The sequence below is a fragment of the Salmo salar genome, chromosome ssa08 (genome assembly GCF_905237065.1).
Source record: "Salmo salar chromosome ssa08, Ssal_v3.1, whole genome shotgun sequence".
In the NCBI taxonomy this organism is placed as follows: domain Eukaryota; kingdom Metazoa; phylum Chordata; class Actinopteri; order Salmoniformes; family Salmonidae; genus Salmo; species Salmo salar.
The window spans coordinates 8,912,528-8,936,737 of record NC_059449.1 but is presented as its reverse complement, the minus strand read 5'-3'; the positions used below and the strand labels follow the sequence as shown (position 1 = coordinate 8,936,737).

At 42.8% G+C, this 24,210-nt stretch overlaps 2 protein-coding genes and 1 non-coding gene across 6 annotated transcripts in view; 2 read left to right on the top strand and 1 right to left on the bottom strand.

The window, feature by feature from the left end:
* LOC106610073 (zinc finger protein 214) overlaps positions 1-24,210 on the bottom strand; it is an 844,054-nt gene that overhangs the window by 255,113 nt on the left and 564,731 nt on the right. The window lies entirely within an intron of this gene.
* The window catches only part of LOC106610081 (zinc finger and SCAN domain-containing protein 2), a 482,712-nt gene that overhangs the window by 399,176 nt on the left and 59,326 nt on the right, over positions 1-24,210 (top strand). The window lies entirely within an intron of this gene.
* On the top strand, positions 10,746-20,200 carry LOC106610129 (uncharacterized). The gene is made up of 3 exons (XR_001329850.2): positions 10,746-11,048; positions 17,959-18,148; positions 19,452-20,200. It is a non-coding gene; the product is annotated as an uncharacterized protein (transcript).

Genomic DNA, 24,210 nt, shown 5'->3' with positions numbered 1-24,210 from the left:
AGATGACCAACCAATCAATCACTTGATGAGGGGAGTGGAACCTCAACCCAGCATGTTATCTTGATAGAGGTTAGTGTCATAGTGTTGCATAAAACTTGTTACTTTGTAAAGCAAATGTGGCCAGTTTATTTCAGAAAGGCTCCCCTCAGCTGGGGATGGGCATGGTTATTCGAATATCCTAACTGTTACTATTCGATTACTAGGGAGAGTATTTATTTTTCTAAAATTAAATAATGATCTATGTGACACTGCTACATAGCCTACAAGGATAGACCATTACATTACATTTTTTTATAAAACAGTTTTAATTTAAAAAAAGAAGGCACCGGTAGCCTACATACGGTTCACACTGGTGTAACTTATTGTCGGTCAATCAAGAGGAACCATGTGTAGTAAGTGAAGTGGGAGCTTTCTAATCAATGCAAAATGGAATTAAAGTTACAGAATTAAGTTGGCTACAATGATCAACTAACAGGTAGGCTGTTTCATATGAACGGAATTGTAGACAAGGGAGGGAAGCCCAGAAAAATAGCCTCAGTTAGCCTTGCTACTTTAGCTAGCTAGCTGGCTAACTTTGGTGTCTACTGTAGCTAGCTAGCTTCTTTACAACGATGCAGTCAAGACATGCACTACAGGATGGCATGACAGATAAACTATGGCAGCAACAAGTTCGTCTAACTAGCGCAAGTTGGTTTGTCTACTTTCTCCTTCCGTGCTACACACACTTGGCCCTGCTCCTCTCTAAACCCTCCCCCATCCTTAGTGTAGAGCACCTTCTCTCTCAAATCTTCATTGAAGTAAAACATTTTTTTTAAAGACATTCTTTAAAACACAAAAATATCATGATATTATTTAAATAGTGAAATCATTTCAAATGCCCATTGCTACCCTCAGCTATTCACTTGCTAACATGTTGTTGTAAATAAATATCACCTGGGAGCATGAGCAGCAGTGTGCTGTGTTTTCCTTTCTGTTTTCCATGAGTTTGCCTTCAACTCCAGGACCTGCGGAAAGTACCTGGATGTGCGTATGTTCTTTTTATTTATTTTATTTTACCTTTATTTAACCAGGCAAGTCAGTTAAGGACAAATTCTTATTTACAATGACGGCCTAGGAACAGTGGGTTAATTGCCTTGTTCAGGGGCAGAACGACATTTTTACCTTGACAGCTCAGGGATTCGATCTAGCAACCTTTCGGGTACTGGCTCAACGCTCTAACCACTAGGCTACCTGCCGTTCTTCAGCTTTTGTATATCCACATTTACCTGCCATAGCCTCCAGAGACCCAGAAAAAAAAGTTTGGACATAAAAATTGATAGTAAATATGAACAGAGAACATTTATTAGATCTTATTTCATGTGAAAATGATTCCACTGCTCTGAAAACTCAAACTATTCCTGAGATATTTACCTATTAGAAAAAAATTAAATATCAAACTCACAAAAATTATAATTACACACAAGAAAAAATTATGAAGGTGACACCGCTACACGTGATAATTGAAAAGCCCAAAATGTCCTCTCATAGGTACAACAAGACCTAACACAGTGGCATGTATGGCCTTAGCGATACGGATCAAAAACGAATGTCCATTAAAGAACATAAAACTGAATTGCTGGGTCTCAGGAAGATATAGGAGCTTATGCGACTTCCCTATGACATTGTTATCCAATTCAACTCATGTACCACCTCTCTTCTCGTCAGTCTGCAGATGCAGAGGCTGCAGGTCCTGGAGGATTGTCTCTGGTCAAGCAGGAGAAGACCGAAAGAACGGCCCCTTTAGCCACAGAGAACCCCATCACCGCCCCAGCGCTGCCCAGGACCCGATGCAGCATCGGGTCAGTGGAATACCGAACGTCGTCAGAGATGGACCCTGAGACTTTAACTGAAACCCACAGGCTCTTGCACACAGAATATGACCACAGATCAGATCCAGAGAGACTGGGCTGTCCTCCAGCTCCCGGCTCAGAGTACTTACCTGTATTTCACCAGAGCCAGAGGATGGTTCATTGCCACGGAAACGGAGATGATAATGCGCTAGACACTGGCGGTGATGATCTGTCTTGTTCTTACGCGACAGAGATGGACGCTGGCAACATATCCTTGGGCTTAGAGACACAGACTGATCTGTCTAGAGGGGACTGGAACCAGTACAGTAGTAGTGTATACACTGAAGGATGCCAAGATAAGAAAGTGGAGGTTATAGTGGTAGATGAGGTGACTGTGAAAGTGGAGGGCGACGCTCCTCCCACATGGAATGCAGATAGTCATCTAGGAGACGGACAGTCCCAGGGCAGAGATTCCTTAGATTACAGGGAAAGCTTAGAGACCAATCCAAATGTTGCGACCCACTCTCCTTTACATTCGCACAGGGATCGCGACCCAGTGTCCATGTCGGTGGGGCCTTCCGATTCACAAGTCCTTTTCGATCAGGTATTGAACTCAAACGAGAAGGCTAGAGCCCAGGCTCAGGAAGGGGGAGCCACATCAGGCAATAGTAAAGAGAAACGGTTCCTCTGCATGTTCTGTAACAAAGGCTTCAGCTGCCTCCAGAAGGTGGAGATCCACCAGAGGGTCCACACAGGGGTGAAACCCTACAGCTGTACCCAGTGTCACATGCGCTTCGCCCAGACTCGTGACCTGAAGAGGCACCAGAGGGTCCACACAGGAGAGAAACCTTACAGCTGCCCCCAGTGTGAGAAGAGGTTCTCCCGCCAGGACAATCTGAAGATACACCTGAAGGTCCACACGGGAGAGAGGCAGTTCACCTGTACGCAATGCGGGAAGAAGTTCACAGAAAGGAGCTATCTCAGCATACACCAGCAGAAAAACCATCCCACTCTATTAACATAGAATGTAACCATTCCACTTGATAACTTATGAAGTTTAGATCAAAACCTGCATTAAAGGGTAGGTAGCATAAGCATAACCGAATGTAACATATGGATTTGCATTAGTATACGCATCAAAAGTCCAAATGCAAAGTTACCTCACTTTTCTATTTTTAAGTTATTACATAAAACCCATCAGAATGCTGAAGTCATGCCGGAAGATGTTTTTGTGCGGTGTGACGTAATATGGAGGCCCCAGGCAAGCCAGCCTATTCCCAATAATGTAAACTCCAACAGAAATAACTAAACCATATTGTTTACACTCATGACTACTGGTTTCAATTACATTTCAAACCAGTAGTCATCAGCCAACTTACAAGCAAATACTATGAATTTGTTACAAATCAGCTTGCAAGGTTGCTAGCCAACTAGCCTGCTAACGTCGGTAGTGTAAAGTACTTAAAACCTCTCTGGGAAATGTGGGATGCTAGCGGGACACACTATTCAACAGCCAGTGAAATAGCAAGGCGCAAAATTCAAAACAACAAAAATCTCATAATTAAAATTTCTCAAACATACAACTATTTTACACCATTTTAAAGATGAACTTCTCGTTAATCCAACCACATTGTCCGATTTCAAAAAGGCTTTACGGTGAAAGCATAGCATTAGATTATGTTAGGACAGCGCCGAGACAAGAAAAACCACACAGCCATTTTCCAAGCAAGGAGAGGCGTCACAAAAACCAGAAATACAGCTAAAATTAATCACTAACCTTTGATGATCATCTGATGACACTCATAGGACTTCATATTACACAATACATGTATGTTTTGCTCGATAAAGTTCATATTTATATCCTAAAACCCCATTTTACATTGGCGTGTAATGTTCAGAAATGTTTTGCCTCCCAAAACTTCCGGTGAATGAGCACATCAATTTACAGAAATACTCATCATAAACGTTGATAAAATATTACACTGTTATTCAAAGAATTATAGATACACTTCTCCTTAATGCAACCGCTGTGTCAGATTTCAAAAAAACTTTACAGCGAAAGCACACTTTGCAATAATCTGAGTACAGTGCTCAGAGGCGAAACCAAACCCGCCATTTTGTGGAGTCAACATAACTCAGAAATAATATTATAAATATTCACCTACCTTTGATGATCTTCATCGGAATGCACTCACAGGAATCCCAGTTCCCCAATAAATGTTCATTTGTTTCGATAAAGTCTATATACAGTGGGGAGAACAAGTATTTGATACTCTGCCGATTTTGCAGGTTTTCCTACTTACAAAGCATGTAGAGTTCTGTAATTTTTTATCATAGGTACACTTCAACTGTGAGAGACGGAATCTAAAACAAAAATCCAGAAAATCACATTGTATGATTTTTAAGTAATTAATTAGCATTTTATTGCATGACATAAGTATTTGATCACCTCGACCAACCAGAATAAGAATTCGGTACAGACCTGTTAGTTTTTCTTTAAGAAGCCCTCCTGTTCTCCACTCATTACCTGTATTAACTGCACCTGTTTGAACTCGTTACCTGTATAAAAGACACCTGTCCACACACTCAATCAAACAGACCCCAACCTCTCCACAATGGCCAAGACCAGAGAGCTGTGTAAGGACATCAGGGATAAAATTGTAGACCTGCACAAGGCTGGGATGTGCTACAGGACAATAGGCAAGCAGCTTGGTGAGAAGGCAACAACTGTTGGCGCAATTATTAGAAAATGGAAGAAGTTCAAGATGACGGTCAATCACCCTCAGTCTGGGGCTCACCTTGTGGGGCATCAATGATCATGAGGAAGGTGAGGGATCAGCCCAGAACTACACGGCAGGACCTGGTCAATGATCTGAAGAGAGCTGGGACGACAGTCACAAAGAAAACCATTAGTAACACACTACGCCGTCATGGATTAAAATCCTGCAGTGCACGCAAGGTCCCCCTGCTCAAGCCAGCGCATGTCCAGGCCCGTCTGAAGTTTGCCAATGACCATCTGGATGATCCAGAGGAGGAATGGGAGAAGGTCATGTGGTCTGAGGAGACAAAAATACAGCTTTTTGGTCTGAACTCCACTCGCCGTGTTTGGAGGAAGAAGAAAGATGAGTACAACCCCAAGAACACCATCCCAACCGTGAAACATGGAGGTGTAGACATCATTCTTTGGGGATGCTTTTCTGCAAAGGGGACAGGACGACTGCACCGTATTTAGGGGAGGATGGATGGGGCCATGTATCGCGAGATCTTGGCCAACAACCTCCTTCCCTCAGTAAGAGCATTGAAGATGGGTCGTTGCTGGGTCTTCCAGCTTGACAAGGACCCGAAACACACAGCCTGGGCAACTAAGGAGTGGCTCCGTAAGAAGCATCTCAAGGTCCTGGAGTGGCCCAGACCTGAACCAAATAGAAAATCTTTGGAGGGAGCTGAAAGTCCGTATTGCCCAGCGACAGCCCCGAAACCTGAAGGATCTGGAGAAGGTCTGTATGGAGGAGTGGGCCAAAATCCCTGCTGCAGTGTGTGCAAACCTGGTCAAGAACTAAAGGAAACGTATGATCTGTAATTGCAAACAAAGGTTTCTGTACCAAATATTAAGTTCTGCTTTTCTGATGTATCAAATACTTATGTCATGCAATAAAATGCTCATTATTTACTTAAAAATCATACAATGTGATTTTCTGGATTTTTGTTTTAGATTCCGTCTCTCACAGTTGAAGTGTACCTATGATAAAAATTACAGACCACTACATGCTTTGTAAGTAGGAAAACCTGCAAAATCGGCAGTGTATCAAATACTTGTTCTCCCCACTGTATATGTCCAAATACCTCCTTTTTGTTTGCGCGTTCGGTAGAGTACTCCAAATGCATTGTGCTTGCGCAGTTAAGTACAGACGATGTATAGAATGTCAAACGATGTGTAGAATCAATCTTTAGGATGTTTTTATCATAAATCTTCCATAATATTCCAACCGGACGATTCCTTTGTCTTCAAAAAAGAAAAGGAACACAGCTAACTCTCACGGGAGCGCGTGCCACTGAGCTCATGTCATTTTCTCACTCATCTACTTCCAGGAGCTCTTATTCTCTCCCCATTCACAGTAGAAGCATGAAACAACGTCCTAAAGACTGTTGACATCTAGTGGAAGCCTTAGGAAGTGCAAAATGAACACTAAAGTCACTGTATACTGGATAGGGAATCACTTGAAAAACTACAAACCTCAGATTTCCACACTTCCTGGTTGAATTTTTCTCAGGTTTTTGCCTGCCATATGAGTTCTGTTATATTCACAGACATCATTCAAACAGTTTTAGAAACTTCAGAGTGTTTTCTAATCATCTAATAATATGCATATCCTACCTTCTGGGCCCGAGTAGCAGGCAGTTTAATTTCATATGAATTTCCGAATACTGCCCCGTCACTAAAAAGTTAAGTAAAAATACTTTAAAGTACTACTTAGGCAGTTTTTGGGGTATCTTTACTTTACATTTTTTTACAACTTTTACTTCACTATATTCCTAAAGAAAAGAATGTACTTTTTACTCCAAACATCTTCACTAACACCCAAAAGTACTCGTTACATTTTGAAGGCTTAGCAGGACAGTAAAATGGTCCAATTCACACACTTATCAAGAGAGCATCCCTGGTCATCCCTACTGCCTCTGATCTGGTGGACTCACTAAACGCGAATGCTTTGTGAATTATGTCTTATAGAGAGTGCCCCTGGCTACCCGTAAATTTTAAAAACAAGAAAAATGTGCAATCTGGTTTGCTTAATATAAGGAATTTGAAATTATTTATACTTTTACTTTGATACTTAAGTATATTTTAGCAATTACATTTACTTTTGATACTTAAGTATATTTAAAACCAAATACTTTGACTTTTACTCAGTATTATTTTACTGACTTTCACATTAATGTAGACCAAAGTTTTAGAAAAACATAACACCATCTAACCAGTTATCAAATAATTTTACCAGTATATGCAGCAGTGGAGGCTCCTCTGAGGAGGAAGGGGAGGACCATCCTCCTCAGTGAAATTTCATAAAAATAAAAAGTGAAACATTAAAAAGTAATTTTTTTCAGTTAAAACTATACTAAATATATTCATATGTCATCAAATAATTGATTAAAAAACACTGTTTTGCAATGAAGGTCTATAGTAACTTCAACAGCACTTTCTGGGGAAGCACCATGGTGTAGCCGGAGGACAGCTAGTTTCCGTTTTTCTCTGGCTAGATTGACTTCAATACCCCCCTTCCATAGACCTACATGGTAATTATGACCACTTCCGGGGGATGACCTCCAACCAATCAAAGATTTTGCAGTATGAACTGACATCTTATCCATCCAATCATAGGATTATGATCAGAGAATGAACCTAGTGTGTTGTATTGGGGTTATGCTGCAGAGCATTCTGGGGGGTTCTGTGTGTCGAGAAACTTGGTGACATTATTGGATAGAGATTGAGAGTAAAAAGTGATAGCAAGGCCAATTGAAATAACTTGCATTAACTGGACAAAAATACAGTTCTAAAACCAAGAAAACTATTTAAAATCTACCACCTCCTCCTGTAATTTGAAAAAATGAATTTGAATTGAATAATATCAAACTAACTTCAGAATCAAGTAGCAGTAGCTAGCTATCTACCAGCGCAATCATGCAGTTTTAGCCAGCAGAATGGCTAACACTACCGAAAATGTTGTGGACTTTTTGTTGAAGAACCATTTTCATTCTCTGGGGTACACAGAAAGGTGCGAATTAAAACAAAGGGTCGACCTCTGCTGAGAACAGTTTCATGAAGAAGGATGAAAAGGTGAGGGTGTTCAATACCAATTGGTATCAAAAGTGTAGCTGGTTAACAGGGAGCCTTCCATCAAGCCACCTGTATTGCTGGCCTTGCCTGCTTTTTGGAAAGTCAGAGCCTTGTGCGAAAGGGGGTACAGTGACCTGAAGAACATCAATCAAATGTATTTATAAAGCCCTTTTTACATCAGCCGATGTCACAAAGAGCTATACAGAAACCCAGCCTAAAACTCCAAACAGCAAGCAATGCAGATGTAGAAGCAAGGGGGCTAGGAAAAACTCCCTGGAAAGGCAGGAACCTAGGAAGAAACCTAGAGAGGAACCAGGCTCTGAGGGGTGGCCAGTCCTCTTCTGGCTGCGCCGGGTGGAGATTATAACAGTACATGGCCAAGATGTTCAAATGTTCATAGATGACCAGCAGGGTCAAATAATAATCACAGTGGTTGTAGAGGGTGCAACAGGTCAGCGCCTCAGAAGTAAATGTCAGTTGGCTTTTCAAAGCAGAGCATTCAGAGTTGGAGACAGCAGGTGCGGTAGAGAGAGTCGAAAACAGCACGTCCGGGACTAGTTGGCATGTCCGGTGAACAGGTCAGGGTTCCATAGTCACAGGCAGAACAGTTGAAACTGGAGCAGCAGCATGACCAGGTGGACTGGGGACAGCAAGAAGTCATCTGTCCAGGTAGTCCTGAGGCATGGTCCTTGGGCTCAGGTCCTCTGAGAGAAGAGAAAGAGAGAGAATTAGAGGGAGCATACTTAAATTCACAGGACACTGGATAAGACAAGAGAAATACTCCAGATATAACAGACTGACCCTAGCCCCCCCGACACAAACTATTGCAGCATAAATACTAGAGGCTGAGACGGGAGGGGTCGGGAGACACTGTGGCCTCGTCCGACTACACCCCCGGACAGGGCCAACCTGGCAGGATATAACCCCACCCACTTTGCCAAAGCACAGCCCCGACACCCCTAGAGGGATATCTTCAACCACCAATTTACTACCCTGAGACAAGGCCCAGTATAGCCCACAAAGATCTGCCCCACGGCACGAACCTGAGGGGGGCATCAACCCGGACAGGAAGATCACATCAGAGACTCAACCCACTCAAATGACGCACCCCTCCTAGGGACGGCATGGTAGAGCACCAGTAAGCCAGTGACTCAGCCCCCGTAATAGGGTTCGAGGCAGAGAATCCCAGTGGAGAGAGGGGAACCAGCCAGGCAGAAACAGCAAGGGCGGTTCGTTGCTCCCGTGCCTTTCCGTTCACCTTCACACCCCTGGGCGAGACTACACTCAATGATAGGACCTACTGAAGAGATGAGTCTTCAATAAAGACTTAAAGGTTGAGACCGAGCCTGCGTCTCTCACATGGATAGGCAGACCATTCCATAAAAATGGAGCTCTATAGGAGAAAGCCCTGCCTCCAGCTGTTTGCTTAGAAATTCTAGGGACAATAAGGAGGCCTGTGTCTTGTGACCTTAGTGAACGTAGGTATGTATGGCAGGACCAAATCGGAAAGAAAGATAGGAGCAAGCCCATGTAATGCTTTGAAGGTTAGCAGTAAAACCTTAATCAGCCCTAGCCTTTACAGGAAGCCAGTGTAGAGAGGCTAGCACTGGAGTAATATGATCAAATGTTTTGGTTCTAGTCAAGATTCTAGCAGCCGTGTTTAGCACTAACTGAAGTTTTATTTTGTGCTTTATCCGGGTAGCCGGGAAGGAGAGCATTGCAGTAGTCTAATCTAGAAGTGACAAACACATGGATACATTTTTCTGCATCATTTTTGGACAGAAAGTTTCAGATTTTTGCAATGTTAAGTAGATGGAAAAAGATGTCCTTTAAACAGTCTTGATATGTTTGTCAAAAGAGAGATCAGGGTCCAGAGTAACGCCGAGGTCCTTCACAGTTTTATTTGAGACTATTGTACAACCATCAAGATTAATTGTCAGATCCAACAGAAGATCTCTTTGTTTCTTGGGACCTAGTATCAAAAATAAATTTTCGATTGTTCTTATTCTCCTCAATTAAGTTGGAAAAATAGGATGATCGTGAGCAGCAGTGAGGGCTCTTCGAAACTGCACGGTACTGTCTTTCCAGGCTAATTGAAAGACTTCCAGTTTGGTGTAGCGCCATTTCCGTTCCAATTTTCTGGAAGCTTGCTTCAGGGCTCAGGTATTTTCTGTATACCAGGTAGCTAGTTTCTTATGACAAATGTTTTTTGTTTTTAGGGGTGCGACTGCATCTAGGGTATTACGCAAGGTTAAATTAAGTTCCTCAGTTAGGTGGTTAACTGATTGTTATACTCTGACATCCTTGGGTAGGTGGAGGGAGTCTGGAAGGGCATCTAGGATACTTTGGGTTATCCGAGAATTTATAGCACTGCTTTTGATGATCCTTGGTTGGGGTCTGAGCAGATTATTTGTTGCGATTGCAAACGTAATACAATAGTGGTCCGATAGTCCAGGATTATGAGGAAAAACATTAAGATCCACAATATTTATTCCACGGCACAAAACTAGGTCCAGAGTATGACTGTGGCAGTGGGTAGGTCCAGAGACATGTTGGACAAAACCCACTGAGTCGATGATGGCTCCGAAAGCCTTTTGGAGTGGGTCTGTGGACTTTTCCATGTGAATATTAAAGTCACCAAAAATGTGAATATTATCTGCCATGACTACAAGGTTAGATAGGAATTCAGGGAACACTGTATACGGCCCAGGAGGCCTGTAAACAGTAGCTTTATAAACGTGATTGAGTAGGCTGCATAGATTTCATGACTAGAAGCTCAATTTTTGTCAATTGAAATTTGGTATTGTAAATGTTAGCAACACCACCTTTCCGGGATGCGCATTAACACAGTAAATTAATCAGGTTTAAGCAATGTTTCAGTCAGGCCAATCACATCAAGATTATGATCAGTGATTAGTTCATTGACTATAATTGCCTTGGAAGTGAGGGATCTAAAATTAAGTAGCCCTATTTTGAGATGTGAGATCACATCTTTCAATAATGGGAGGAATGGAGGAGGTTTTTATTCCAGTGAGATTACTAAAGCGAACACCGCCATGTTTAGTTTTGCCCAGCCTCGATCGAGGCACAGACACGGGCTCAATGGGGATAGCTGATCTGACTACACAGACTGTGCTAGTGGCAGACTCCACTAAACTGGCTAACAGCCTGCACCCTATCTTATCAATCTTTCAGCGGCATAAGCAAAGCAGGGAGCATATACATGCCCACATCAGATGTAAGCTTCTGGGAAAAAGCCGCATCGATTATGTAATGGACGTAGGTTTGGTATTCAAACTGCGCAACACAACGAGAAAGTAAGAAGAAACAGGGACGTTATCAAGCGGTTTATCGACATCACTGCAGTTTAGAGAACATGAAGAGAGGTAAAGTTCTGCTAATAAGAGCAACTACTGCTTCACATATGGAACTTTCGACTGTCTTTTCTGAGATGTCGTAATCAATTCAGAATATGTTGATAGCTTCCATCGCATAATCCATTAAAAGTGAGATTAAAGAGAGGTTGACGCGGCGCATTTGTTTTATGCTCGCTCAAGTAGGCTTTCCACTTTCCTTCTGTATTTAATTAGCAAAGGTGATAACACAATCACTCCAGACAGACAAGTAAAAACTCATTACATAAATGTTGCAGCAGCCTAGGCTACACCTAAACAGAGATCGGACATGCTGTATGGGATGATAGTGATGACATGCCTAATAACACATTAATTCGCCTACAGTTGCATAGGCCCTGTGAGTTCTATTGTCAATCAGTGGTTGTGTCTGGGTAGAGGAAATCCCCCTCTTAATCTAGTCTAAATATACACTACTGTTCAGAAGTTCGGGGAGACTTAGAAATGTCCTTGTTTTTGAAAGAAGGCCAGTGTTTGAATGTTAAATGACGAGACAGAGGCATTGATGCGAGTAACCAGTCTTGTTCAGTATATTGCAATACATCCGGGTATTTCAAGCACACCGGTAAAAACACTGGAGTTGCAGTAATTAACATTTACCAACAGATGGCATCACTGTGCCATCTTACACCCATAACATCTTTCCTTTTATAAAATTGGACAGGAGCTGTCAATTCACTAACAAAACAAACCTAGTAATAATTTCCAACATTTTTTTTTTTTTTTTTCAGGTAACAACTTAACACATTTTGATACTCTTCACTTTTATCTCTGTCTGTCAACAATCCCTAATGGGAAACCTACAGATTAAGTCTTTTTGGTGGCTGGGACAGACGCCCACAGCGTGAAAAGACAGGGGGCTTGTCTGCGAGGACTGCGGGTTCCCGCACAGGCGTGTCACCTGACTGTCTAAGGGGAGTATTGATGGGCGAGGGAGCGGCCGACCTGTGATCCCCTGGCTCTTCGCCCAGTGCCTCAGGCCCCATGTGACTTGCTGGGGTTCTGTCTTTTGTCATGCGACCCCTTTGACCATCAGGGTTCTGAGTAGGTGCTGGCTCAGCAATCCGAAGGTCAACCCTGTTACGACGGTACCGTGATCCATTCACCTCGACCAAGTAGAAGCGTGGTGCCACTTTCTGTACACAGGATCCGAGTCTCCAGAGGCCAGTCCGGTCCCCTGGTAGTGGCTTCATCCGCACCGTTTCACCCACCCTGAGCTCAGGTAAGTCTTTTGCTGATTTGTCATAGATGAACTTGGAGACCTGTCTTCTGTGACGTAGCTTCACCAGCACGTCTGTCACCACACATGGCTCCAGGAGATTGCTGGCTACTGGAAGAGCTGCTTTTAAGCGCCGTGCCATGAGGCGCTGGGCCGGGCTGCTATCCATGCCTTCTGTCGGGGTATTGCGCCACTGCAGGATTGCTTTCCAGGCATCTTTGCCCTCTCGCAGAGCTTTTTTGCAGAGGTTCTTTGCGATTTTGACTGCGGACTCCGCCTTCCCATTAGGTTTTGGGTGTCGTGGTGATGAAGTGACGTGCTCGAATTCCCAATCTGCAGCAAATTTTCAGAACTCAACTCCGGAGAATTGGGGTCCATTGTCTGAAATTACCCTATCTGGCTGGCCATAGCGGGCAAACTGAGCCTTACAGCGTTTGATTGTTGTCTCTGCTGAGAGGACGGGGAGGAGGTCAATCTCCCAGAAGTCTGAGTAATGATCGACTACCAGCAGAAAGTCTTTGCCACTGTGCTGGAAGAGATCTAGACTTACTATCTGCCAGGGGCGCATCGGTAGCTCGTGGGACATCATCGTCTCTCTCCTTGCTCAGTGGCATATTCATTGCAGATTGTGCATTTACTGACAGTCTTTGATTTCACTCTGCATTCCTGGCCAATACAGTGTGTCACGTGCTTGTCTGTAACAGGCCTCACCTCCTATGTGACTTGAGTACACGCGCGCCAACATCTCAGGGCGCAGAGAGCGGGGAATAACGACTCTCTGACCCTTGAATATTACTCCGTTTTGGACACTGAGCTCCTCTTTGACTGGCCAATAATCTCTGACGGCTAAAGCAGTTTCTTCCTTGCAGTCGGGCCATCCCATCAGAATCACAGACCTCAATGCCTGGAGTTGCTCGTCCCTGTCTGTGTGCTGTCTGATTTGTATAAGGCGCTGGTCCGTAACATTGAGGTAGTCAGCCTGGTTGATGTGTTCAACATCCACTTGCTCTGTTTGTAAGCTGCACACTGCGTGTCGTTCATGCATGGAGCGTGTGTGAGTGCCTGATGCAGTAGCCCTGCTGAGCGTGTCACTCACATACATCTCTGGCCCTGGCTTATACACCACCTTGAGGTTGTAGTTTTGTAGGGCCAGTAGCATGCTCTGCAGTCGTTTCGGGGCATTCAGGAGAGGCTTGCTGAATATAGCAATAAGGGGCTTGTGATCTGCCTCTGCGGTAATTGTCGCACCCGTACATGTAGTGGTGGAAGAGTTGGCATGCAAACACAATGCTGAGGCACTCCTTCTCTATCTGGGCATAGTTCTGCTCTGTTGGAGTGAGTGCCCTAGAGGCGAATGCCACAGGCTGGCCCTACTGCATGAGGCAACAGCCAAGTCCATACTGGCTTGAGTCACTCTGAATCGTGACAGGTTTTGACACATCGTAGTATTGCAGTATAGGTGTCTGGGTGACCAGTTGTTTTATTTCTCTCACCGCTGCGTCATGTTTTGGGAGCCAATGCCAGATGGTGTCCTTGTCCATGAGCCTCCTTAGTGGCTCACACACTTCAGAGAGCCGCGGTAGGAACTTGGCCAGGTAGGTGACGAATCCGACGAAGCGCTGCACTGCCTTCACGTCAGATGGGTGGGGCATTTCCAAGACAGCCTTCACTTTTTCTGGATCTGCCTTCAATCCGGTGGAGGACAAGATGTGCCCATGAAAGCGGACCTCTGGCACTTTAAACTGAAGCTTTTTTATGCTTAGCCTTAGCTTGACCTGTCTGCATCTGACCATCAGGGCCAGCAGCTTGGCGCCATGGTCACATTCTGCCTCCTCATCACTGTCTCCACAGCCCACTACGAGGATGTCATCTGCTATGGGTTCCACGCCACTGAGTCCCATCAACAGCTCGTGCTGTTTCCGCTGATACACCTCTGGAGCCACGGAGACACCAAACGGGAGCTTCAACCACCTCTTCCTGCCCCAGGGTGTCCAAAAGGTGGTCATGTAGCTGCTGGGCTCGTCGAGCTTGCACTGCAGGAAGGCATCTCTGGCGTCCACGAGCGTGAAGACTCTGGCCTTTGGGAGCTTGTAAAGAACATCCTCCAACGTGGGCATAATGTAATGTGAGCGTCTCAGAGCCCGGTTGAGGTGTTTAGGATCAATGCATATTCGTAGCTTGTCTGGTTTCTTGACGATGACCATATTACTTATCCAGTCTGTAGGCTCGGTGACGGATATGATGTGGCCATCTGCTTCGTATTTGTCAAGCTGAGCCTTTGTAGCTGCTTTCATGGCCACTGGTACATTGCGGGGTGCACACTGGACAGGCTGGATTGCTGCGTCCAACTCAAAGTGGACTTCGCCGGGAACTGACTCGACCGGTGCGTTGAAGACATCATGGTACTTGCTTAGGAGTGTCTCCTTGCTCAGGGGCCCAGCCTGGACATTGTCTATAATGTTAAGATCAGCTGGGATGGTGAAGTTAATAAGTCCAAGGCGCTCGCATGTAGAACCTGACAGTAATGGCTGTTGACTAGCCTCAACTATTTCAAACTCAAGGGTGTGTTTCTGGCCACGTAAAACACACTGTCACAAACAGGCCTAAAGAGGTCATGAACTGTCCTGAATACAGTTTCAGCTTGGTGCTACTCTGTGTGAGTTTGTCTCTGGGCGCGAGCCTCCTTTTGTCTTTAAGGCTCATAACGTTACATGTGGCCCCTGAATCTAGCTGGCATTGCTGTGGTTTATTATTAAGTAGCAAAGTGACAAACCACTTTTGTCCTTTTGCTCTCACTGCCCCTATGCACTCGCTAGCATATACATCCTCTGTGCTGTTGTTCCCTTCATCTGTGTTTGTTTCAATGGAGTGCACTTTACCCTCCTTTCTCTTGCTTTTCATGCAGACCCTTGCGAAGTGATTAGCTGTACCACAGGATTTGCATATTTTTCCATAGGCTGGGCAGTATTCTTTTCCTCGTCCATGAGAAATGCCACTATCGGCATGTATTGGGGTTGTCTACTGCAGAGTTGGCTGTAGTATTAGCATTAGCTGTGGCAAAGGGGAATTTCTTTACTGGCTGCCTGAATGTAGCATTGACATTGTCCATATGTTGTCTTTCTAGTTCCATGGACCTTATCCGTATATCAGTAAGCTCTGCTGCACGGCATGTCTCCACTGCCAAGACCAGCGTCAGGTCACGTTCTCTCAGCAAACGTCTGCGGGTGCCCTCATCAGTTATGCCAAGCACCAGCTTATCTCTGATCAGTTCATCCCTTAAAGCACCATAGTCACATGTAGCTGCCTTTTCCCTTAGCCTAGTGACAAAGCTGTCAATGGACTCCCCGTCCTCCTGTTTGCAACAACCGAAAACATAACGCTCGTAGATAACGTTCTTTGCTGGCTTGAAGTAATGTTCAAGAGCATCAAGAATAGCTGTAGCGTTACCTTGCTGAGCTGCTGTTAGGTTCAAGTTGTGTTTGTATACGTGTCGGCATTCTGTTCCCATTATAGTCCTCAAAGTGGCAGCCACTACCTCATCGTCCTTTTCCTGAAGTCCCGTTGCTAGTGCATAGTCCTCCCATTCACCTCTAAACGTATCCCAGTTTGTGCTCCAGTCTCCGCTAAGCTTCATAACGGCGGGAGGAGTAATGTTCGCTGCCATGTCTAACCGGTGCTAACAACACTGAAGCTAACTAGCAAACTCACTCTAGCTAAGGACAATTCCCGGCGTCCGGCGAGGTTTTACTCAAATAAGCATTTTTCGGTGGGTAAACCAGAACAGGTGGCTCTAATTTGCGGAAAGCATGGTTAGTTATCCGACTCTGACACCATGTTTGAATGTTAAATGACGAGACAGAGGCATTGATGCGAGTAACCAGTCTTGTTCAGTATATTGCAATACATCCGGGTATTTCAAGCACACCGGTAAAAACACTGGAGTTGCAGTAATTAACATTTACCAACAGATGGCATCACTGTGCCATCTTACACCCATAACAGCCAGCATCCCAGGGTCGCCTAATCACTGTTGACGTTGAGACTGGTGTTTTGCGGGTACTATATAATGAATCTGGCAGTTGAAATTAGACACTCTAATGTACTTGTCCTCTTAGTCAGTTGTGCACCGGGGCCTCCCACTCTTTCTATTCTGGTTAGAGCCAGTTTGCGCTGTTCTGTGAAGGGAGTAGTACCCATCGCTGTATGAGATCTTCAGTTTCTTGGCAATTTCTCGCATGGAATAGCCTTCATTTCTCAGAACAAGAATAGACTGATGAGTTTCAGGAGAAAGGTCTTTGTTTCTAGCCATTTTGAGCCTATAATCGAACCCACAAATGCTGATGCTCCAGATGCTCAGCAAGTTTTGTTGCATTTTTTAATCATTACAACAGTTTTCAGCTGTGCTAACATAATAGCCTTTTAAAATGATAAACTTGGATTAGCTAACACAACGTGCCATTGGAACACAGGAGTGACGTTTGCTGATAATGGGCCTCTCTACGCCTATGTAGGTATTCCATAAAAAAATCTGCCGTTTCCAGCTACAATAGTCATTAACAATGTCAACACTGTATTTCTTATCAATTTGAGGATATTTTAATGGACCAAAAAATATACTTTTCTTTCAAAAACAAGGACATTTCTAAGTGACCCTAAACTTTTGAACGGTAGTGTAATTTATATGAACAAATATAAGGTTGCTGCAGTTTGTCACGTCAAATGCATTTGAAACTTCACGCACAGTAACCTTTGTATGACTTAATGCAAATATTTTATCGATAGGAATGGGGGAAAATATGCTTGTGTATTGATAAGCACATCAAAGCACACCATAATAATAAAATAAAGACAATACTTGTAAAAGCCTATTTCACACCCTAGCCTATTGAATTGGCAAGATAACTTTGCTTTAATTTTGATTTTGGCACTAAATGAAAATTAGGCACATACTTCCCTGGGGCCAGGAGTTTTTAAAAGTATGTGACCTGATTAGGAAAAACTGGTCCCATCATAGCCCATAAAACCTTTTTACCACTTATTAATCACCGTCATACCTTATAGGATCCAGAGTTTTCCTGGTTAGGTTACCAGATAAGGAAAAACTCTAGGCCTCAGGGGGAAAAAATTGCCACACCCCTCTGGGACCTATGGTGCCACCAGTCTGCTTGAAGTTGTAAGGTATGTAGATGATCAGGGCTTTATTCAGGAACGTTTCTTGGGCTACTTTGATGTGTCAAGTGGGCGAGATGCGCAGTCTGTTTGACTTTGTGAATTCTGAGATGTCTGAGTTTAACTTCATGGAGAAACTCGTTGCCCAAACCTATGAATGCGCAGCTGTAATGGAATGTATCTGCTATTTGTATTTACATCTAAGTCCCCTCCTGTTACCTGATTTAAGAAGTGATGACCACTACCATTGTCAACTCTCCTGACATGTACTGAAGCCACATCTCATGTGCCAGCTCATCCACTGGCACATTGAATGTTTCCTCTCCAAGCACTGAGTATCCCTATCAATTTTCTCATTACTGTATGTAGAGTCAATCACACAGGAACACAATCCTGTTATTACACAATGATTTTACTCCTTGCTTGGACTAACTCATTCTTAGTTCTTTTGTTTAACTGTGTAGTGTGTTGTGTTATTGTTTTTTGTCTTCCTAGTCAAATCCTGTCCTGCCCTCAGTGGAAGAGTTGAGCTATTCTCCAACACCATCCATCCATGATGAGGCTGTCCTGCACTGAAGCCTGTGAACACCTCAACCCCTGTCCTGCACTGAAGTCAAGCCTCTGAACACCTCAACTCATGCATTATACCCTCATTCAATCACTCTTGTGATCCCTTCCCAACAATGTAAGTAGCCCTCTCGTTCCCATTCCCCATAATATTGTACTATACATTTCTTAATGACATGCTTTAGGTTTGTTAGATTCTTGTGAGTCAATTGTTCTATTTTGCTATTTGTCTCAATATATTTCTTGATGTGTAGCCTAACGTGCGCAATGATGTGCCAAATCGGCGATTTTTAATGCATTTTTATTGGGTAAGCATTTGAAAAGCCGCGTCAATATTTGCAGCCGTAGGTGGTCAAATTTCTCTAGGAGCTGATCCGTCATCAGTATTGAGAAATAATCCTAATTTGAATGGAGAAATGGAGAAAACTGATCCGAGCGCAGCGCTTCCTTTCTTCCCGCCCTATCAGTATCGACACATGCTCCAACGATGCATTTAGCGACCATTCTCTCTGCGGGGTGTTTTGGGAAACGGATGTTACATTATTTGGAAAGATGCATCGTTAAAACACTCGTAAACGTAAATTCCATCACTGTCGGCAAACTAACTACATTTATCTTAAATGAAGTGTCTGAGCTGCGAGTTGAGGACCAATGAAATCAGACACCCTCCCTTTCACAAACATTTCGTCATCATCCACCTCATTTCAGGAAGACAACTAATTTAAATATTTGAATAATCAAATGTGTTAAAAAATATAGTAATGTTAAAATACCTATCACGTCAAATGCATTTGAAACTTCACGCACAGTAACCTTTGTATGACTTAATGCAATTATTTTATGATAGGAGTGGGGGAAAATATGCTTGTGTATAAGCACATCAACTATCAAAGCACACCATAATAATAAAATAAATACCATACTTCTAAAAGCCTATTTCACACCCTAGCCTATTGAATTGGCAAGATAACTTTGCTTTAATTTTGATTTCGGCACTAAATGAAAATTAGGCACATACTTCCCCATGGATTGATGTTTCAGCATTGTCTAAATAAAGAGTTTGGTGTTCGAGTAGCCATGAGCAACATGCACGTGCAGTTACAAACCTGCTAGAGTTAGCGGCAGGCAGATGAGCAATATCCAATGTCATAGTACGGATGAATGAGCTTGAATTGGATGCTAAGTGATGCTGGCTAGCTTTAGAAAACCGTGAGTAGATCTAGCTTGCTTCGTAGTATACCCCTCTCGTCCTGCATCTTTGGGTGACCTATTGAAAACATTCCAAGAATGATACAGAAAATTATGATGTGTGATGTATGCCTTTTGTTTTGATGACAAAACAAAGTAGCCTACACACTTGTGGAAGTTTGTCACTTTCAGGGTCCAACTCCAGCTCCAACTGACAGGCTTTCGGGGTCCAGTTTCAGATCCAACTGACAGGCTTTCGGGGTCCAGCTTCAGATCCAACTGACAGGCTTTCGGGGTCCAGCTTCAGATCCAACTGACAGGCTTTCGGGGTCCAGCTCCAACTGACAGGTTGAATACCATGTGCAATTTTTTGTTGTTGACGATTCTATCAGCCAATCAGGGCCTGTATCCACAAATCATCTCAGAAAAGGTCCTAGGAATCCTGTTAAACCTTGTTTTAAGAAGAAGAAAAAAACTCCCAGCTCAGAGTATGTTTTAGGATGATGTTAAGACACTGCTCAGACAAACTGAGCCAGGAGTAAAATCAACTCATAAAAGTTTCTCAGCTGGTAATCATGACAGTTTGAGGTACCGCAAAGGAAAGCTAGTGACGCTCATAGACATTGTTGCAAATTTTGGGGAATAACCAATCGCGATGAGGCATCGCCAGCTGTGAACTCTATAGCATGCTTCAGACAACTACGGGGAACGTGACTGTACATCAAATGTTGAGATGGTAAAACTTTGCCAACTCACTTTGCCAACTCTTAATTCTTGCCTAATATGATGACATATCTGTGATAATGCCTTAAATCTTCTTTACTTGACAGGAAGTAGTGAAGCTGTGTGTAATGTAATGTTCTAAAATCCATTTCATCAAAGTGAGGGTATCAGATTTACAGAAAATGTAAAGTGTTAGCATAGTGAGAAGTTTTTCTACGAGATCATGTATTGTTTTGTGCAATAAAAGTACTGTACTTTATGTTATGTGAGTGTATGACCATTTTGTTGAAATTGGCATGTTTTATCATCAGACCCAGCTCTGCCAGCTGATTTTAAGAACACACCACTTATTGTATATAGGAGAGGTCGCAATTTACGTGACAGATTGGTCCATGCCAACTGCCAGCCACAAAATAAAATGAGCCATGTTCTTTTACGCCCTCTTCCGAATGGTAGCTATAAATGCAGAGGTTGCACACAGTGCAACAAAATGATGAAGTTTGAATATTTCTGCCAACCACATACAAGAAAACGGGTCCAAATAAATGATATTACGCGCTCCACCACCCATGTTATCTATAATTAAATGTCCATATGGGCTGTGTTATGTAGGTAAAACCTCTCGTACCCTCAAAGGGAATTAGTGAACGTAAAAGTTCAATCAGGAGAAACGACAGGGATTATGCAGTCGCAGTACATTTTAATGACCTGAAACATGACATTTCTACCTTTAGATTTTGTGGCAGACATTATTCCCTAAAGGTCTTAATGATGAAATGCCCATGTATGTGGTGCTGTGAACTTGATAGATCAATGTCCTCATTGTGGTTTTACAGTCTTGTTTAATATGTTTTATGTACACACTTTATTATATTTATGTACGCACATTGTTATATTTGGTAACACTTGCTTATTTTCCCTCGACTCCAAACCCATTCGATGCATTTAACGGATGTGGGTGGAGCAGTGTCTACATAAGGGTGCAGGTTGTGAACACTCAAATCTCTGACGAAGGCCTTGAGGCCAATACGTAAAGCTTAATAAAGAACAGTGATACTAGCAAGAGCAGTGTGCGGGTTTCTTTTTTCTCTCTCTTGAAATGAAATACAAAATGTAATCTGTGCTGACTGACTTGTTTTTGTACCATTGAGTCGAGATCTAATTTATAACAAACTCAGATGGCTCCATATTATTAGGTACTTGAATCAGTGTTAGAGACGGGCTTGGCTGTGGTTAACATTTTATTATAGTATGTCATGTTTGTGTGTACAGCAAATAGTTTATATAAACCTTTATGCTTTTCTGTGCAATCTTTGTTATAAGTCTGTAGTCCATGGTGGACTGAACAACCTCAGCTTTGGTCATCAGCGAGACAGAGGCTCCAGTCAGGGATTCAGTCTGCAGCCCAGACCCTTCTCTTCAGGTTCAGTGCAGGGATGAAGCAGGGCCTGGGGCTGATAGAGATATATCCTCCTGTTCCTATGATACAAACACCACCGTATCCATGATGAACAGAGCAGGTCACCCTGGGATTCAGCCTTCACAGAGAGTGGTGGAACGACCCCCTGGTGGGAGTCTAACAGGAAGTCTGTCTTCTCCTTCAGGATCTCGTGCTGACTGGGTTCATAGAAGACCTGGACATAGCCTTCCTCAGCTACCTCATGGTTACCCCACCAATACAGACAGGGTCAGGATGGGCATTCACCACAAGAGATACCTAGTCTATAACACAGCACACAATGCCAACAACACCCAAACAATGGCTAGAGGTCAAGGAGGGAGCTCAAGGACTAACCACATTGGTGGTAGCTCCTGCTTCTACTTCCTGGGGTGTCATTGGGTCACAACGTGGAAGGCCGAGTATTAGGATGGACGCTGACAAGCCAAGCGCATCGCTGAGTTGAACTATGTGAAGAAGCACCAGATCGTTCACCTCAAGGAGAGGCCCTTCAAGTGCAAACTATATGACAAGCGCTTCTCTTTTCTGAGTAACCTTATCAGACATAGGAGTGTCCACAATAGGGAGAAATCTTAGAAGTGTGGTTTTAGATGTACACAGGGGATATCTGGGAACCATTCCTTAGCTGACATATTATAGTTATGTGAAGTGTCTTGGGGTAAGAGGGTAATTAACCACATACCTCTCATTAACCCTTTTTTAACTTGTCATTTGAAACAGGCTTGAGTAAATACCTGTTTTTAGAGAGACAGTAAACCTGGGCTAGAACAAGGCCAGTTGAATATTTACCTTATTGAGGTGATGTAGATGGAATAAAATAATTCTGTTGTTTTCTACTCTAGCTTACACACTGTTCTTTTGTAAAGAAGTCTGTTCTCAGCTTGAAAGATATTGATCATCAGGGTTTGGTAGGTTACTTTCTAAGTGTAATCCGTTAGTTATTTGTTCAAATTTGTATTCAGTAATGTAACTTTTGGATTATGTGGTGGATATTATAAAATAAGCATTTGCTGGATTCCAAGTCAAACTAAGATTCTTTATTTTTCTGAGCTCAGGAGAATAACAGAGTTACACATCGCAGTCAGTCTGAATTCTGAAGCATTGGGTGATAAGCACATATCTTTATAGTTTCCTGTTCTTGGGCAGGACTTTCAGTTCTCCTTTTATTTATACAAGGACACAGAAGCAAACTGGTTTGTAACACAGAATTATAATCAGAACAGGAGATTATAAATACGACAGTTTTACAAGGCTAGTCACATACTCAGTTATGTGGACACATAGAATTAATATTTCCCATTACAATTACCCAAACTCAGTAACGTAATATGATTAATTTGGTACTTTTGGATTACTTTCCCCTTAAAGGGCATTAGAAGAAGGCAAAATGGATCCATCAAACGCATTTGGTGTCATCATAGTGGTCTATTTCAATGCTGAATTGAATGTCAATGAGAAAACTGAATAAATTCAACCACACATTTGTTTCACTACAAAAACTGTCTGGTGAAGTCCATCAAAAATATTGCATGTAACAGTTACATGACCTACAGCATGGTCAAGCAAGGTAATGTTTCTGACATTTTTGAACTGATAAACAACTATTGATATAGAACCACAGAGAGTTACCGCAAGTCTCAAAGAAAACAGGAGCAGCCTCCATTATTCCAGCATCATTTCAACATCATCTAATCACCTATGGTTAGTCTAATACAGTGACAACTAAACAATACAAAACAATTTAGTCCACTCAATGTAAGCTAAATATGATGTGGCGGTCCATGGTACTGATGTGTGTGTGGGTGTATGTACAGTACCATTCAAAGGTTTGGACAGACCTACTCATTTAAGGGTTTTTCTTGACCGCAGAGTGAAGGAAAAGCAGCATATGTGGGAACTCCTTCAAGACTGTTGGTAAAGCATTCCAGGTGAAGCTGGTTGAGAGTGTGCAAAGCTGTCATCAAGGCAAAAGGTGGCTACTTTGAAGAATCTGAAATATAAAATATATTTAGAATTTTTTTCACACTTTTTTTGGTTACTACATGATATGTGTTATTTCAGAGTTTTGATGTCTTCACTATTATTCTAAAATGTTATTCTACAATGTAGAAAATAGTACAAATAAAGAGAAACCTTGGAATGAGTAGGTGTGTTCAAATTTGTGAATGGTACTGTATATACAATCCCGATGTGTGTGTGTGCAAGTAGAAAAAACATGTTCACTCACCCTACTTGTAGCGAAATGCCAATGCCATCCTCCTCTTTCATGTTGCCTAAACTGTCTATGACTCTGTCATACAGTACACACTTTTAGATTTTGTTGTCCTAGGCTACCTGACAAATACTTGCTCGCTAACTTCCTTTCATGGGCAAGAATACGTCAGGCCAGCTAGTTAATATTAGCATACTACATCTAGCTAGCTACATGTTGAACTTCCATCCTCACAGGCCAGGGGCACAATGTATGAATTTATGGTTGGGTCAGAATTGTTGTTATAATCATTGGCCAATACGGAGAATTAAGTAAAACCACAAGTCCAAATTCTTATCTCCATCGATGGCTAATTTAGGAAAGGGGCGATTTTAGGTAACGCAACGAGATGCAACAGTTCAAGTTTTTTACTGTCAATAATTAAGTTTGGCTTGTGATGTGATTGGTCTGAAGCCAAATCCAAACTGGCTTGGCACTTTTTTTGTTTGTTGGTGAGCCAGAACCATTCGCAACTGAGCTCACTGTTTAGCTCAACACTGATTGGCTGTTATTTTTTAAAAAATATCAAGGGAGGCCAAATGTTCGTAGGCTTTCCATG